Raw genomic sequence first — 17,577 nt, 5'->3', positions numbered from 1 at the left:
TTCAAACATTCATATTTTGTCGTCGTCCTGGAACTTTGGCGTAACTCGAATCTTGACGATTTGGATGTTTTGGGCTTTAGACTCAGTAAATCACTCTCCATGAGAAATATTCTTTAAAATACAATGTACAATGCATGACTTGACATTATTTTATCGTTCTATCTATACCAGGTACAAATACACTATTTCATAAACAAAATAACCAGTTTTGGCCTTCTGCTGAAAAGCTGTCTGACGACGTCGATTTGTTGTTTTGGTAGTATGTCTTAGTGTGTGGGAGTTCCTGCAACCTACCCTATTATGGTAAGATATGCCAAGTAAAGTTATCAAGTGTAAAAATCAAGACGTATACGTCTCACGCTTTCTTTCTTCGCCGCTACTAAAGCAAGTGTGTGCAAGATTGTATACTAGTACTGTACCTCGCTTCCAGAGCATGACACGAATTGCGTCAAACTCGCAATTGTCCCTCCAAAAGCAAAATGCACACATTACGTATGAACAAAAACTCTGTCTAACGACAAAGTCTGAATAGCAGGTAATCTCTTACTCCATATTGTGACCCTCCACCACGAAGTGAGTCGCATGTCACCTCACGCGGTTCTGCGCTAGGCTTAATATAAGTCCGGGGAGTGTCTGGTAACAGTGTGAGGGTCACCTTAGTCACAGGCTTATAACTCAAACAGTTTTTGCTCTTTTCTGAAACGGGTTTCACCATTGAATAGAGCATAAAAAACTCTTTAAGAAAATGTACAAATATGAAAATCATGCAAAGGTGACATGTGACTCATTCCGTGGTGGAGGGTCACAATGGTTGTTGATACATAAGGGAGTGATTGGGGTTTTTTCAGAATCCTGCACCACAACCCAATAGCTCGTTCATCTGATGGGCGAAATGGAATAAGTCAGTATGTATGCAATGTTATTTTACAAGACCTACTGTGTTGCCTGTTTGTGCAGGGTCTAGTGTGGTAAGTCTTTTTTTTTTTTGTTTTTTTTTTTTGTTGGTAATCTCAGTTGCATGCAGGTTTGCTACTACAATTATTTTTTGCTTTTTTTTGTTTGTGTGTGTGTGTGTGTGTGTGTGTGTGGCTTGGAGTAAACCTTCTTCATAGGTCTTTTCTTTTCTCAGTCAAATGTGTACATTTTTAAATGAACAAACTTTATCAGTAAACTAATAATTATGTTTAAATAAATAAATAAATAAAAATAATCATAACATAAATGTATTCCTAATGTTCAGCTCAGTTTCCAATAATACACCCAAATCTAACTTTTTCCCATATATACATTTTCCAATGGTCATTTTGGTAATTAAAATACAATAATTCACAAAATAAATATAATCATTTTTCAAACTTTCCCTAAAATAACCCAAAAATACATTTTCTTCATTCAAAATGATGGCAACATGTATTTTCTTATAAACAAAATCTGTACATATTTTCCAACCCTTCATCACCTCTTGGCAACTAAAAAAGAAATGTTCAAGGGTGTCTAATTCATTACAAATTTCACACTTATTCGATGTTCGTAATCCCATTTTGTTTAATAAAATATTGGTTGGATATATTCTATGTAATAATTTCCAGTGCAGCAGACGTAATCTTTCTTTTTTTGTGCTGTTAATAGCCAGTAACCAGTATCTCTCTCCTAGTGTGGTAAGTCATTATACACCCCGTTTCTCTTGATTTGTGGTGGTAGTAAGTTGCCAGCAGTCCCGTTAGTCTTATTTTGTCACCTTGCAAGAAAGGTTGTACCGACTCTATGTGTATTCATGTTCACTTTGCTGCTTGTTTTTTTTAATTCTATTTAATGTTGTAATTTGCTTTTTATAATTTTATTTCTTCATTTTTAAACCTGCTGCCAATTAGAAACTGATAGAAACAATTGTGTTTTCCTTTTATTTGAGAGCCTGCCACATGTGAAGTGTATGAAATAAACACTCGTAACCTCGTAGCGTGACCTTTGTGTGTGTGTGTGTGTGTGTGTGTATGTGTGTGTGTGTGTATGTGTGTGTGTGTGTGTGTGTGTGTGTGTGTGGTGTGTGTGTGTGTGTATGTGTGTGTGTGTGTGTGGTGTGTGTGTGTGTGTGTGTGTGTGTGGTGTGTGTGTGTGTGTGTGTGTGTTTTCTTCTCTGTTTGTTTTGTTTGTTTGTTTGTTTGTTTGTTTTCAAATTATTGGTTCAACTGTTACAGGTTCTCGACCAAAGTTGCTTTCTTTGGCCTTTGACAAACATGAAGCTGTAACTGAATGCCGTGCCAATGCAATATGGTTAGGTGTGATCACTAAGCAAACTTGTCTATTTAGGGCCAGGGTTAATTTGTTCCCTCTGATGAGGTGAACACTGGTTCCGTTTTGATTGTCTGTAGTTATAATAATTCGGTACGTCGTACTTGGTCGTCAGGAATGCAAAATCTCCGCAAAGGCACGGAAAGAAAGGAGGACAGCATGACGTCAAATGTTTACTTCTGGTAAAAAGTTATGGACAAACTATATGCACTTAAGGCATTGTAAGGCAGTGAAATTAAACTTGCATATACAGCCGCCATATTGGATTTGTAGGAAACGGTTTTACAGCAACATCATACATAAGAAATTCATAATATTTGGCACAAGGCTACACATGTATCATATCAACGGTAATATAAAACGATTTGTTGTCATAGGACTACAGTTATGCAACCATATGTAATATGTAAAACCGTTTCCTGCAAATCCAACATGGCGGCTGTTTCTGCCAGTTTCCATAGCAACGGCAGTCTATGTCCACAAGTATTCACAATTTATCCATTCATGTTTAAAAGTTACTTCAATAACTACCCAAAAAACTAGATTATTCCATGTACTCTCCAAGTTTAATTGTACATTTAATTACTCAATTTATACATCTAATACAATGAAAATAGCTAGAACGTTGACTTTATTGCGTGCCTTTGCCTGATGGACAATGTTTTTTTCACAAATGGATGGATGCCTAAGGCATAGCTCAAAGTCCCAAGGGCTCTGTGCACCCTGGATGTGAGGAGTTCAGTAACTTTAAGGAAGTTCAATTTTGTTGCGTGGGAAACATCTGTAACAACAACTTTAAAAAGTGAAGTGCACTGACATCAAAACATTAAGTCATTCTGTCAGCCTGACTAAAACTGAATACATTGAAGAGGTTTTGGTTTCCACCGAGACTATTAAGTCCATAGCTGGGTTGTCGGAAACCCTTCAAATGAGACAGGGTGGTCTCGGTTAAAATACCAACACCACAACAATAAATATAATTTGCAGAACATGGTTCCTTATTTTTAAGCACATTCAGAACAAGCATAACATAACTACATGTATGAATTCAGAAAATAATAAAGAAAACAATAACATTACTTTTGTGTCTGTAATTTCAATTTTGATTTGAGGCAGACTTTATTCATTAGCAGGTTAATTAATATTTTTTAAGCTTCGAATCTAAATTGCAACCCACAGTTGGGACAAAGTAAAAAATAATGTTTGATCAAAATTAAGCTCAATAAATTAGATTGAAAGTACGGTCATCTCCATGGGGCCTGAACTTCTCTTTTAAGTCGTATACGTTGTCACCAAACGTTGCCATCCATAAAGTAACACACTGTCCAAGGATTACATTGCTATTCTGATAGACACGTGGGGGAATTTGGGGGTTGCGATTGGATAGTCTCACACAGCCCTATTTCGACCATCAGGCCATATTTCGCAGGAAATTGCTCAATATCCATTTCATATTCACAACAACACTGGCTACACGTGATTTTAGTTCAACACGAACAGAGAGCATTTCCACCGCTATCATCCTATCGAAGAAATGCAATTCTTCTTACCAATGCTTGTCGACGCTAAAGGTGATTATAAAATACCCTAACTTTCTCATTTCAAACGAAACATGACATAGTAATACAATGTATACCCTTGAGCACAGCCATGAGACTGCCATTCGGCGGGGAACAGAGCTATATCAGAACGTTTTATTATTATTTTGTATTAGCTTATTAATATTATTAATATAACTGAATTGAAACAAAGTCAAACGCAAGGGAGGTCACCGCATTGCCAAGTCTTTGAGACGCGTGCGTGTTTATATCAATCGAAAAAGGACTTTCGCTCAGTCAAAACGGAGAAACAAATGACAAAAATATGAAGTGTTTTTCTCTTCCTCGTCGTCAGTTAGGTAAACAAGCGAAAAACCTCCAATTTGACGTTGTTTCTTACGATAGCCGCGGACACACACACACACACAAACACACACACACACACACACACACACACACGCACACGCACGCACACACACACACACACACACACAAACACCACACACACACACATACACTGGACATAGATTACGTGAACCATGCTGCAACAGAAAAACAACAAGCAGTATTATATGCTGCAGGTGTGTGTGTGTGTGTGTGTGTGTGTGTGTGTGTGTGTGTGTGTGTGTGTGTGTGTGTGTGTCAGTCTGTCTGTGCCAGAGAAAAAGAACGAGATATATAGAGAGTCAGGAATAGAGAGATACATACACGCACACAAAGGTGAGAGAGGGAGAAACAGACAGACAGAGAGACGGACAGACAGACAGACAGACATACAGTCAGCCAGACAGCCAGACAGACAGACATTGTGATTGATTGATTGAGATAGAGAGAGAGAGACAGACAGATTAGACTGACAGAGAGAGAGAGAGAGAGAGAGAGAGAGAGAGAGAGAGAGAGAGAAATAGAGAGAGAGAGAGAGAGAAAGAGAGAGAGAGAGAGAGAGAGAGAGAGAGAGAGAGAGAGAGAGAGAGAGAGAGAGAGAGAGAGAGAGAGAGAGAGAGAGAGAGAGAGAGAGAGAGAGAGAGAGAGAGTGACAGGGACTGAAAGAGCAGCTAGGGCAGTGCTATGGCTAGTGGCGAGTCACCTCTCTAGCATGTTACAGATTGTTGCAAGCTGTCATTGCATAGTCCTTTCTAGGCGAGCAGTTGCGTTACGTTATGACCTATGTATCCTTGGCATTCGATGTCAGTAATCCCACACGTTTTGGGCTTATTTTTGTGGGCCACAAACGCGAAATGTGCCTCACAAATTTTTGGGCTTATTTTTGTGGGGCACATTTTGGTTTTGTGGGCCACAAACTGTATTTGTGGAGCATAAAATAAGGGGCACAAATTAAGCTTCATAAAAAATAAGGACAAATATTTGTGGGGCTTAAACAGTGTTTTTGGCCAAAAAAATGTTTTGGGCTCTTTTTTTTCCTCCTTATTTTGGACGTTGAGCGTGGTTTTCAGACCTACTGCGTTTCGGTTTTTAGTTAATGGCGGTCGAAGGCGATCTGTTTGGACAGAATCTCCAATGGCAATGGTGTTTGCTAATGCGAGAGAATTGGGACGGGCGAACCTTTGCATATTAACCAGAGGTAAGTTTCCATGTTTCGTTTCATAACTGAGAGTGGGTTTATGGTAGTATGTGTTGCAACAGGTGTCATTTCGACTCACTCGAGTCACTGTCAGTGTCACTGTGACTGTCAGTCCACAGGCGCAAGGTATCGTTCACTGAACCAACACGTAGTTGCCCTGTACAGGGATTTTCTCATTAATTTGAAGAAGAAGATTACCACTACCACGTTTTTGCAACCTCTTTTCAAGGTGCATGATCATAATATTTTATAAATTCTTTTTGTTTTTAAAGATTGAGTCTAACTTGAAATACTCAAATAGGTAACCTTCTGATCGGCCGTTCCCAATTATTTTACTTGCAGGTTGGCATCAATCAGAAGAGAGCTAGAGCTAGTATGTTCAACTTCAAGGTCTCCCCTCAGCTGAAAAAGCCAACCGATTGCTGCATGATCTTGAGGCTGTCACTGACAGAAGTAAAATATTTGATGCCACTGCCGCAAATCAGGTAAGAGTAAGGCGAAGAGGTTTTATTATGTACAACTGTCAGTGTTATGATGTACAGTGTGTTTTTTCCTTCCCCTCCCTTACATTCTCAAGTTCTGGTCAGAATAACTCATATGGAGGTGTGTGTGTGACTGTGAGCAAGACTGAAAGAGTGTTTTCATTTTATTTTTATAATTCATGTTCAGGGATAATAATAAAATAATGAACACCTAAGAGTCCAAACCACAGAACTGCTCGAACCTCTTAGCTTTATTTCACCAGTATGATGATCATGCAGTTCCTCCAGTATTAGAATCATTTCTAATACTAGAAGCGCATGACTTTCAGTGTGTACCTTTAAGTTTAATAAAGTACAATGTATTGCTGTAAACAGTCACTCACTCACTCACTGTCAGGATATATCTCATTCTCAGTGAAACTGTGTGTCAAGTTCTATTATTTTTTTCCTTTGTGCTCTACACACATGCATACATGTTATACATACATATATATATATATATATACATGTTATGTAATATGCATGTATATATATATGCACACATCAACTTGTCTACATTGTATGTCTGTCACTCTATCAGTCTATGTGAACAGATTCAGTTCACTGATTCAGTCAAAACTTCACTAAATGTAAAAGGACTTATAAAATTTTATATTCTAGAAAGATATCAATACCACTGTCCCACAGTATCATAAGAATCAAGCGTTAATGTTGGTTTGGTCGTCTGTTGTCGTTTTTTTGTTGTTGTTGTTTTATGGGGGAGGGTGCAGTGTGTAAATTCATCTGGTTCTGTGGACAGTGTGTTTGTTGTTCCTCCACATAGCTAAATATCATACTGCATGTAGCTCCTAGTACTACTTGTCCTGTCAACTAACTGTTTTAAATTTGTTGCTCAGAGGAATGTTACTTCAGCCAATATTATATATTACAGGTTGGCATCGATCCGGCACAGTGGAAGAAGCAGATTGATTCCTTCATGATCGGGAGGCTGTCAAGACTCAAATGGGAAATATTTCATGCTAATGGCAATTCAGGTAAGAGTTCTGCTACATGATCATATTGTGTTTTATCCTCCCTCTCAGTCTCAAGTTCTGGTTACATTCTGACTGTTGGTGTGTGTGTTTGTGTGTGTGTGTGTGTGTGTGTTTGATTTTCCCTGGCCAGTCAGGAGAGCTGCCAGACATTAATAGTAATAATACCTGCAGATTTTTCTAGCCCTGCAGATTGATGTTACAGACCTTTGCTTTGCTTTTTGAATTTGATAGCAAGCGCTGACAGGGAATGTGTCTTCTATATTTCATATGTTAAAAAGTAGGCATTGGAACTTGTCTACCAGGGAATTAGAATGTTTACGCTCTTGGCATTTATGTGGGTTTAGTGTGTGTGTGTGTGTCAGTTACAAACACAATTTACTCCTTACTCATACTTAAAACTTGTTCTTGTCATTGTGTTTGGATTTAAGATCAGTTCCTTTGTCATTCATTTGTCAGTAGGGACAGAAGATGACGAAGACCTGGCCAGTGAATGTGGATGAAAAGCAGTGCTATCCAGGTCCAGCTGTGATCGATGGGGAAACTACAGCAACAGCGGCAGTAAATGTCCACTCAGTATTGGTTGTACTGAGCATTACAACTTGTTGCTATTGTAAATTTGTGTCAATGTTTTAAAGGCCCACTACGCCTCATTTAAAAAGTTGTCCTCACCTTTAACATGGGATAAGACCATCCCTCCACTTGGTCACAGACCAAAAATCAACACTTTGACTGCTTTCTGTTGTGAGGTAGATGTTTTGGTGGTTGCGGTGAATTTATTTTTTCTTTCGAAGAAGCTGTACCTGAATGTATTCTTTAAAAAGATACCACTCTGCATAGAGAGCCTTGAGGCAGTTCATTTTTGGTATGCAACTATTAGTGCCTGTATGGTCTTATTTTATTTAAAAGCCTCGGGGATGTCGTCAGGCGTCCGACATAGACGGATTGAAAGGCTCAGATGTCTGATTCACATAGCCGCATGGCGGTCAGATGTCCAGGCATGGTACTCTTCCGCCGATCGGCAGAAATCCGCCGAAAACGAAAATCTAAAAAAAAAAATTAAAAAAAAAATTTTAACAAAAATCCGCCCATTCACTTGAGATTATTATTTTTTCTTACTCAAGCCTTGTTATCTTTCACTTATATCCCTCTCAGCTTCAAGGAGAGGGCACTAAACACATTTGAATTAGTAAAAAGTCGTCAGCTTCAGGGGGCGTTGCCCCCTGACCCCCACAAAGGGCGCTGCCCCTTGACCCCGCCAGGCTGCCCCTGGACCCCCGGCTTTATTTCAGCTGAAACTGCCATTCCTTCAGTACCATGCCTGGATGTCCTATCGTTTTGAACTGAGCGCTGTCATTGTCCTATAAGAACTCTATTCCTTCGGACAGCGCACTATTCTATATTTTTCTCTCAAGATACACATTTTCAAAAAGCGACCGAGCACTCTCGCGTATTTGTGCACTGAAGTTGTGCAGTGCGGATCTTGTGTTTTCGGGAATTCCAAACCGTTTGTGATATGGGCTGTTTGGGCACACCTGTCTGCAGCACATTAAAGTTAGGAGTACGGGAGACAACTCCAACTGACCATAAGTCTTGCATCTGCTTTTGGTTTCAGTTCAAGACATTTTGACGAAGCGCATTGAATTATGCCACCGAAATAAAACTAAGGCCTGTCCACTTACAAAAATTGCTCGGTCAAAGTACAGTAAATCTTACATTTTGTTAAGGAAATGTGCGGCAGTAAAATTGAATTTGGAGAATACATGGAATAACCTGGTTTTCTGGGAAGTGACATAAAAATTAATAGAACAATTGTGAATACTTCTTCTTCTTCTTCTGTTTTTCGTGGGCTGAAACTCCCACGTACACTCATGTTTTTGTACGAGTGGATTTTTACCTGTATGACCGTTTTTACCCCGCCATTTAGGCAGCCATACGCCGCTTTCGGAGGATTGTGAATACTGATCGACATAGAGTGCCGTTGCTATGGAAACAGTCGTTACATTGGATTTCTAGGAAACAGTTTAACAGCGACATAATACATCAGAAATTCCTAATATTTGGCACAAAGATGCACATGTATCATATCAACAATCATATAGAACGATTTTTTTACAACAGACTACAGTTGAATTTTAATATCTTTTGTCATAAGAATGAACGAATTTCTCACTGCATATTCATTACAATACCCCCCGCGGGTTAGGGGGAGTCCCATATTGGTTGGGACGAGAAAGAATTTACCCGATGCTACCCAGCATGTCGTAAGAGGCGACTAACGGTTCTGTTTCTCCTTTTACCCTTGTTAAGTGTTTCTTGTATAGAATATAGTCAATGTTTGTAAAGATTTTAGGCAAGCAGTATGTAAGAAATGTTAAGTCCTTTGTACTGGAAACTTGCATTCTCCCAGTAAGGTCATATATTGTACTACGTTGCAAGCCCCTGGAGCAATTTTTTGATTGGTGCTTTTGTGAACAAGAAACAATTAACAAGTGGCTCTATCCCATCTCCCCCCTTTCCCCTATCCCATCTCCCCCCTTTCCCCGTCGCGATATAACCTTGAATGGTTGAAAACGACGTTAAACACCAAATAAAGAAAGAAAGAAAGAAAGATTCATTACAATAATTAATTTAAATTCAAATGTAGTTGTTTAAAAAAAACAAACACTTTCTATATGATTGTAGATATAATACATGTGTATCCTTGTGCCAAATATTATGAATTTCTGATGTATGATGTTGCTGTAAAGCCGTTTTCTAGAAATCCCATTTGACGCTGTAAATGCCAGTTTTCATCGCAACAGCAGTCAATATCCATCCACAATGTTTTCATTCATTTTAATAAGTCACTTCAATAACTACCCAGAAAACTAAGTTATTCCTTGACTGTATTCTTCAAGTTTAAGTTTGGTCATTTTACTGCCGCACATTGCCTTAAATCATAAATAAAGGGTTCCAGTAACATACCTTTCTTCTTTATTGATTATGAACTTTGGAAGATTAGATGTTGGATCTGTTTTTAAAAAATATTTCCTTGATGTGTTGTACTAAGATCAACCGTCTGCTTGGACATATATATACTAAAGATCCACTACCTGGCTGCTGTCTGCGGAAAATCAATTAATTCATAGAAAAATATGCCTTTCAGGGAAGCAGCTAGCCGGTTGACTGTACATGTGTTTGTGTAGAGGTGTTCTTATTGCATGTTCAAGCCAGGACAGATGGTGACCTAAAACATTTACACATTACATATGTATGCAGGACTGCTACTTTTAAGCTTAGGTGCAAGTGACGAAGTGTGATGATATATTTGTTTGACTGATTATGGGCATTAAAATAAAACTGCAAAAAGAATACTTACACTTGAGATCTGATTTTGTGTGTGTGTGTGTGCGCATGAGGGTGTGTGTGGGCAATTTGACATACTAGCAGAAGAAACAAACAGAGGTAACTGATAAACTGCATTTATTAACACAAAGATGTAAACAAAGTGAGTTCACACATTTCACAAAAGTAAAACAAGGCAGTCTCACATGCATTCACAATATTTAGTACTCGACTCGCATGAATGGCCAAAGATTATAGGCTGAGAATGCAAGTTCTAATTTGGCACATTTGTACATGTAGCTGCATCCGCTAGACATATATATATCCATCTTACAATAAAAAAAACTACCGGTTAGGACATCTGCCTGAAAATCTAGGTCCTAGGTTCGAATCTCTGCAGAGGCATTTAATTTTTCCCCTTGGTTGAAATAAAAAATGCTCAATCCAGAGAGAGCAACCGTAAAGTTACCAGGGTAAAAGTAAAGCGTTGAATGCAGCTATGAAGGTCATGCCAGCAGTGTGGGTCAAGATTCAGGCCGCCTTTTATGCACAGAATTCTGTGTAGGATTCTCAGCTCTATCTTTACAAACACATAATCCCCAAGTCATACAGTGGAACCCCCCTTTTAAGACCCCCTCCATGTTAAGACCTTGTTTTCTCAGACTTTCTGTTCATAACCTCTGTAAATTTACCTCCATTTTAAGACCCCCTCCTTTTTAAGACCTGATTTTCTTAGATTTCTGGAGGTCTTAAAAGGGGGTTCCACTGTAGCTGTAAGACATAATTTTGTTTAAAACACTTATGCCTTTTGGGGGAAATAAATTAATAAGAAAAGACATCACCACACTAAGAAGTCAGGGTGCTGACTTTTGCTATGTGACCAAGTGGAAGGATTTTCTTATCCCATGCAAAAAGCCTGATGAAGGTCTGACACAGTGAGGCGAAGTGTTTTAATGAGGCAGAGCAGGCATTTAAAAAATAAGTTCACTACATCCAAGTGAAAGACACAATCTTGGCAGACTGTATTACAAAAGCAACATTTCAGCACAACATAAGAATGAATTGAACCATCCAGGATGCACCAGAACGACCCAAAAACAGAATCAATGAAAATTTTAAACAAGATAAAGTACTGACTAGGATTCAAAGGAAGAAAAAGTCATGGGTTAACACATTTCATGTGCATAATGCAGTTAAAAGATCTAAATTCTAATATTGCAAACAAAGTCTATACATGAACACGCATTGACTGAAACATACACACACATCTCCCAAAGCTAAGCCTGTGTGTAAAATACTGCCTGTGAGCAGCTTAACTTAAAGCACTCAAACAACATAAAAGATAATACCACTTTATGTAGTAAAAACAAACAAACCGTTGTTTGCTGTAAGAAAATATCTGCATACCAAACACTACCTGTATTTAGCTGAATTGACAACTTACATAAGTCAAAATGTACCCTTGATCCACACCGCACCACACATTATTTGTGTAGAATGTTATTGTTAATGTGTTACATGTTCATTTCACCACTAAGGCAACAGAAAACCTCTGTAAGTGTAAGCATCTTCAGATGGACTATATTAAAGCAGTTCTGGTAGCTCTGTCAGCACAGAATGGACTGAATCTGATCATCATTTGCAGCAAAGCCAGGCACCACTCTGCAAGCTGCCTGCACGTCATATCTCGGCACCTCACTTCCTGGAAAATAAAGAAAATGTATTACTGAGCACATCCAGACTTTGCTGTGCGCTGATGGGGATATGTTTTGGGTATCGAGAAGAGGGTGTGTGTTGGGGGTGGGGGTGCGGGAAGGTAGGTAGGAGGTATTACTTGTTCTTCACAAGATCAGTGGGATGGAGAATAGTGTGGGTGATACTGACAGTGACAACTATGAACTAAACTGTAAACATTGTTCTGTAATATTACAGGTGCCATCATTCCTTCCTGTGAAAACCATTTATTTCATGGATATATTTATACTTTCATCATTAAAATTAAAAAGACTTCCTCACAAAGTTACCTTTCTAACAACATGATATCTTCTTATGCTGCTGATGTGAGCAGCTTTTCTGGAATATGATGGAAAGTTACTATTTTTTAAATTCAGCATGAGCCCTCATCCCACACACATATTTAGCGTTGACACCTTACAGTTTTGTTGAGAAATGTGATGTGAATTCATTCAGAAAATTCTAACTCTGCGCAGGGGCAGTCAGGGTGTTGAATGTAGAAGTAGGTATCCAAATACACAGGCGGTATTACATACAATTTACATTGTAACTCTTATTCCATGTAAAAAAAAAAAATTAACAAGAAGGGCAAAGCCCATACGACTCACATGCTTGACCTTGACATGACCTTGACCTTCAGGGTCAAGGTCAAATAACTAAACCTAGCAATGACATCATACACTAAGAACTGCTTTACACATTTTTCCTACCAAAATACATGTGACCTTGACCCAAGGTCAAGGTCATCCAAGGTCATGCAACACAAAGCTGTTAATTCAAGACATAGGAAGTACAATGGTGCTTATTGACTCTTTCTACCATGAGATATGGTCACTTTTAGTGGTTCACTACCTTATTTTGGTCACATTTCATCAGGGTCAAAGTGACCTTGACCTTGATCATATGTGACCAAATGTGTCTCATGATGAAAGCATAACATGTGCCCCACATAATTTTTAAGTTTAAAACAGTTATCTTCCATAGTTCAGGGTCAAGGTCACTTCAAAATATGTATACAATCCAACTTTGAAGAGCTCCTGTGACCTTGACCTTGAAGCAAGGTAAACCAAACTGGTATCAAAAGATGGGGCTTACTTTGCCCTATATATCATATATAGGTGAGGTATTCAATCTCAAACACTTCAGAGAAAATGGGAAAAATGTGAAAAATAGCTGTTTTTTAGACAACATTTATGGCCCCTGCGACCTTGACCTTGAAGCAAGGTCAAGATGCTATGTATGTTTTTTGGGGCCTTGTCATCATACACCATCTTGCCAAATTTGGTACTGATAGACTGAATAGTGTCCAAGAAATATCCAACGTTAAAGTTTTCCGGACGTCCGGACGGACGTCCGGACGGACGGACGGACGGACGACTCGGGTGAGTACATAGACTCACTTTTGCTTCGCATGTGAGTCAAAAAAATGGCCAGATCTGTGATTGTGAGCCAAGGTAAGGACTGACTGTTTTTAAAATAATTCCAGTAATGAGTAAATCTTTCATTCTAGCTATTTCCTGTTTTTATATTTAGTCAAGTTTTGACTAAATATTTTAACATCGAGGGGGAATCGAAACGAGGGTCGTGGTGTATGTGCGTGTGTGTGTGTGTCTGTGTGTGTGTGTGTGTAGAGCGATTCAGACTAAACTACTGGACCGATCTTTATGAAATTTGACATGAGAGTTCCTGGGTATGAAATCCCCGAACGTTTTTTTCATTTTTTGGATAAATGTCTTTGATGACGTCATATCCGGCTTTTCGTGAAAGTTGAGGCGGCACTGTCACGCCCTCCTTTTTCAACCAAATTGGTTGAAATTTTGGTCAAGTACTCTTCGACGAAGCCCGGGGTTCGGTATTGCATTTCAGCTTGGTGGCTTAAAAATTAATTAATGACTTTGGTCATTAAAAATCGGAAAATTGTAAAAAAAAATAAAAATTTATAAAACGATCCAAATTTACGTTTATCTTATTCTCCATCATTTGCTGATTCCAAAAACATATAAATATGTTATATTCGGATTAAAAACAAGCTCTGAAAATTAAATATATAAAAATTATTATCAAAATTTTTGTTTCCAAATCAATTTAAAAACACTTTCATCTTATTCCTTGTCGGTTCCTGATTCCAAAAATATATAGATATGATATGTTTGGATTAAAAACACGCTCAGAAAGTTAAAACGAAGAGAGGTACAGAAAAGCGTGCTATGCAGCATAGCGTAACCACTACCCAGCTCTTCTTGTCAATTTCACTGCCTATGCCGTGAGCGGTGGACCACGAGTATACGGTCTTGCTGCGTTGCATTGCGTTCAGTTTCATTCTGTGAGTTCGACAGCTACTTGACTAAATATTGTATTTTCGCCTTACGCGACTTGTTTTTCTTGCATCGCAATAGTTCAATGTTCATACAAACAGTATAATGCACTTTATGAGTATAGGGTTGCAACAAACTTTAAGATGGGAAGCAGAGAGAAAATAAAGATATTTGTACCATTAGGCAAAAAAACCACAGGTGTGGTTAAGGTAACATAGCCAAAATAAATAGGGTAGGAAGTTAGGCAATCACTTTTTTTTCTTAATAGCAGAGCAACCAAGCGTGTAGCAATCGCAACCGAAGAAGATGCCGCCATTTTTGTCATGGCAAGCGTCTGTTGGGCCTTTTTAGTAATTTCCCCTGCATCGTCTGTCGTCTGCATGACGACTCGAGCGCTTTCGCTTTCATTGCGTTTTCTGCACTCGCTTTCTTGTTTTCATTTTTTTGGGTACAAATTTATGTAATAAAAAGTTATTGGGTCGGCCCCTAAAAATAGGGTAGGTCGGGTTACCGTAACCACACCTATTTTTTTTTTTTAGGCCTTATGTATATATATACAAAGAACATCATACCAATTACCATGCACAGTATTACTATGCATCTTCAAATATATGAATAATTTCATAGATCTACAAAGTACTTGTAATACAATTTACAAAGAACAAAAGACTGCTGAATTATCTACATCAGTACATGTTTATATACAGCTTCAGACTACAATCAATCAATCAATATGAGGCTTATATCGCGCGTATTCCGTGGGTACAGTTCTAAGCGCAGGGATTAATTTTTATTTTTTTATTTAAAAAAAACAATTATGCAATTTATATCGCGCACATATTCAAGGCGCAGGGATTTATTTATGCCGTGTGAGATGGAATTTTTTTACACAATACATCACGCATTCACATCGGCCAGCAGATCGCAGCCATTTCGGCGCATATCCTACTTTTCACGGCCTATTATTCCAAGTCACACGGGTATTTTGGTGGACATTTTTATCTATGCCTATACAATTTTGCCAGGAAATACCCTTTTGTCAATCGTGGGATCTTTAACGTGCACACCCCAATGTAGTGTACACGAAGGGACCTCGGTTTTTCGTCTCATCCGAAAGACTAGCACTTGAACCCACCACCTAGGTTAGAAAAGGTGGGAGAAAATTGCTGACGCCCTGACCCAGGGTCGAACTCGCAACCTCTCGCAAGTGCGTTACCACTCGGCCACCCAGTCCATCACCAATACCTAATGTTACTATATATTATATATATATATATACATATATATATATAAATTTTACCATACAGATTTGACAAGCAAAAGCTGTAAGTGGTAAAGAAATGTGTAACTTACTCTTCAGGGGTAGTCTGTAATGTAAAGCACCACGCCAAGTCATCCTGATGTACCTCTCCAGTACATGTATCCATGTTTAAAGGTAAACTGTTGGAACTGGAAGACAGGAGCTGTATGAATGATGCACATCATCTCTGGTTTCTCGGGAGGCCTGAAAAAACCAGTACAATATTAACATAACATGTCTTGAAAATTAAATAAGTACTATTTCAACTTCACTATCACAGTATCAGAGGCAAATCACTCACTAATTCAGTAATTGTTTTGTTTATTCTTTTACAAACATAGTTCATACACTGATACAGCAGCATTTGATTCTGTGCATGCAGATTAAAGATGTCAAGCATTTTATAAACTTGAGTAAAAAAAAAGAACACAACAAAAACACACTCAGTGACTCACAGTCACACCCAGTTACTCAGTAACACTAACACACACATGAATACAAAACAGATAAATCTTGCTCAGTTCTACAAAGGCCACGTTTGCAATGGTCATGTCTTGGATTTTAAAAACAATAACTTACCTGCTGGTTGATCCAAACCGATGATTGAAAATCAGTGAGACTGAGAGCAAAATGTCCTGTAGTGTACAGTGCGATTCATCGCCAACCTCCCCATTCAAGGCAGACCGTGTCCAAAATCAGCTGTACCATTCACATCCCGATTGCATTCCTTCAGAAGGGCAGTCAGTGTTTCAACTTCTTTGTCGATATATTTCTCTGGTGGACGTGTTGAACTGCCAAATATTAGATTCACGAACGACGGCCGCCATGTTTTTTCGTCAACACTACTATTCATGTACTCCACTGAGGAAGAGCGTTTTATTGTGTCTTAAAACCGACTTCTCGGGAAAGTGATCAATCGAATTTTATGGTCCACAAAAACTTGCTTCATATTTTATTTAAGGACTACTTTTATTTGCCTTTATTTTTATGGCGCACATTTTGTGCCCCACATTTTGTTTTGGCCTTCATTTTGTGGTCCACAAACTGGAAATGTGCCCCACAAATTTGTGGGCTTATTTTTGTGGTCCACAAACTGGAAATGTGCCCCACAAATTTGTGGGCTTATTTGTTGGATTAATGACATCGAATGCCAAGGATAACTATGACATACTCAGAAATGAGATTCTACGTCCATTACGTTGTTACGTTTGGCTGACCCCAAACAACAGGTCCGTTCCAAAACGTTTTGCTTTCGCCGGACGCTGAAGAAGAAGAAGCTGAGGCAACGCACCCCGGGTATCAATGGCTAAGCGACTTGTTTGTTTGTAAGGACTGTTGGCTCAATTGTCAGTGCACATGCCACGGGCACTAGCGTGAACGCGTTGACTTTTGTCCCGCCCACTCCGCTTTGACAGCATGTCACAGGCCCGCCCCCGGCGTATAATGACACTGCGTCTCAGTCGCGCGGCGAGAACTTACTGCTGTCAGAGTGGAGCAGGCCAAGGTGCAACTTGAAAAAGTTAAGGGCTTGTCTATACAATCATCATAGTATGGGAGTCACGTGGTGCGTTAGTAGCAACTTTAAGCAATTTGCCGTCGTTAGGGACGTGACAGAAGACCCAAAGTCTTATCTGAAGGTACCCATTCGGCACACGTACAGTCTGTGTGATTCTGGGAAACAGTACGCCACTCTCTTGAAACACACAACACGATGGCAAGGTTTTTAAGCTGTAGAATAAGTTGTTTTTGTTTTTTGATGAAAAGTGTAGGTGTTCTGTGATCCACACTGCGTTAGGCGTGACACAATGACAACAACTGTGTAGATGGTGGTTTTTGTGTCTAATTGTTTGGTTCATGGATCCAACATGTAGATATCACATCATCATCTACAAACAGTATTCGCTTCAGATTCTGGCAATGTGGAAGCCGATTTGTCAAACACACATCCAAATGACATACTTGTGGAATTGACTTTCATT

The 17,577-nt window shown here is 38.9% G+C and overlaps 2 long non-coding RNA genes across 2 annotated transcripts; one reads left to right on the top strand and one right to left on the bottom strand.

Moving 5' to 3' along the window:
• Window positions 1-5,000: 5,000 nt before the first annotated feature.
• On the top strand, window positions 5,001-10,276 carry LOC138951042 (uncharacterized). The gene is made up of 4 exons (XR_011450955.1): window positions 5,001-5,409; window positions 5,752-5,894; window positions 6,823-6,925; window positions 7,382-10,276. It is a non-coding gene; the product is annotated as an uncharacterized lncRNA (long non-coding RNA).
• Window positions 10,277-10,370: 94 nt separating this feature from the next.
• Window positions 10,371-16,756, bottom strand: LOC138951043 (uncharacterized). Its single transcript, XR_011450956.1, has 3 exons — window positions 16,178-16,756; window positions 15,652-15,802; window positions 10,371-11,951 (listed from the first exon to the last, which is right to left on the bottom strand). It is a non-coding gene; the product is annotated as an uncharacterized lncRNA (long non-coding RNA).
• Window positions 16,757-17,577: the final 821 nt, after the last annotated feature.

Source organism: Littorina saxatilis, linkage group LG16, assembly GCF_037325665.1.
Source record: "Littorina saxatilis isolate snail1 linkage group LG16, US_GU_Lsax_2.0, whole genome shotgun sequence".
NCBI lineage: Eukaryota > Metazoa > Mollusca > Gastropoda > Littorinimorpha > Littorinidae > Littorina > Littorina saxatilis.
The sequence above is the reverse complement of the archived record's forward strand: the minus strand, read 5'-3'. Positions and strand labels throughout refer to the sequence as shown.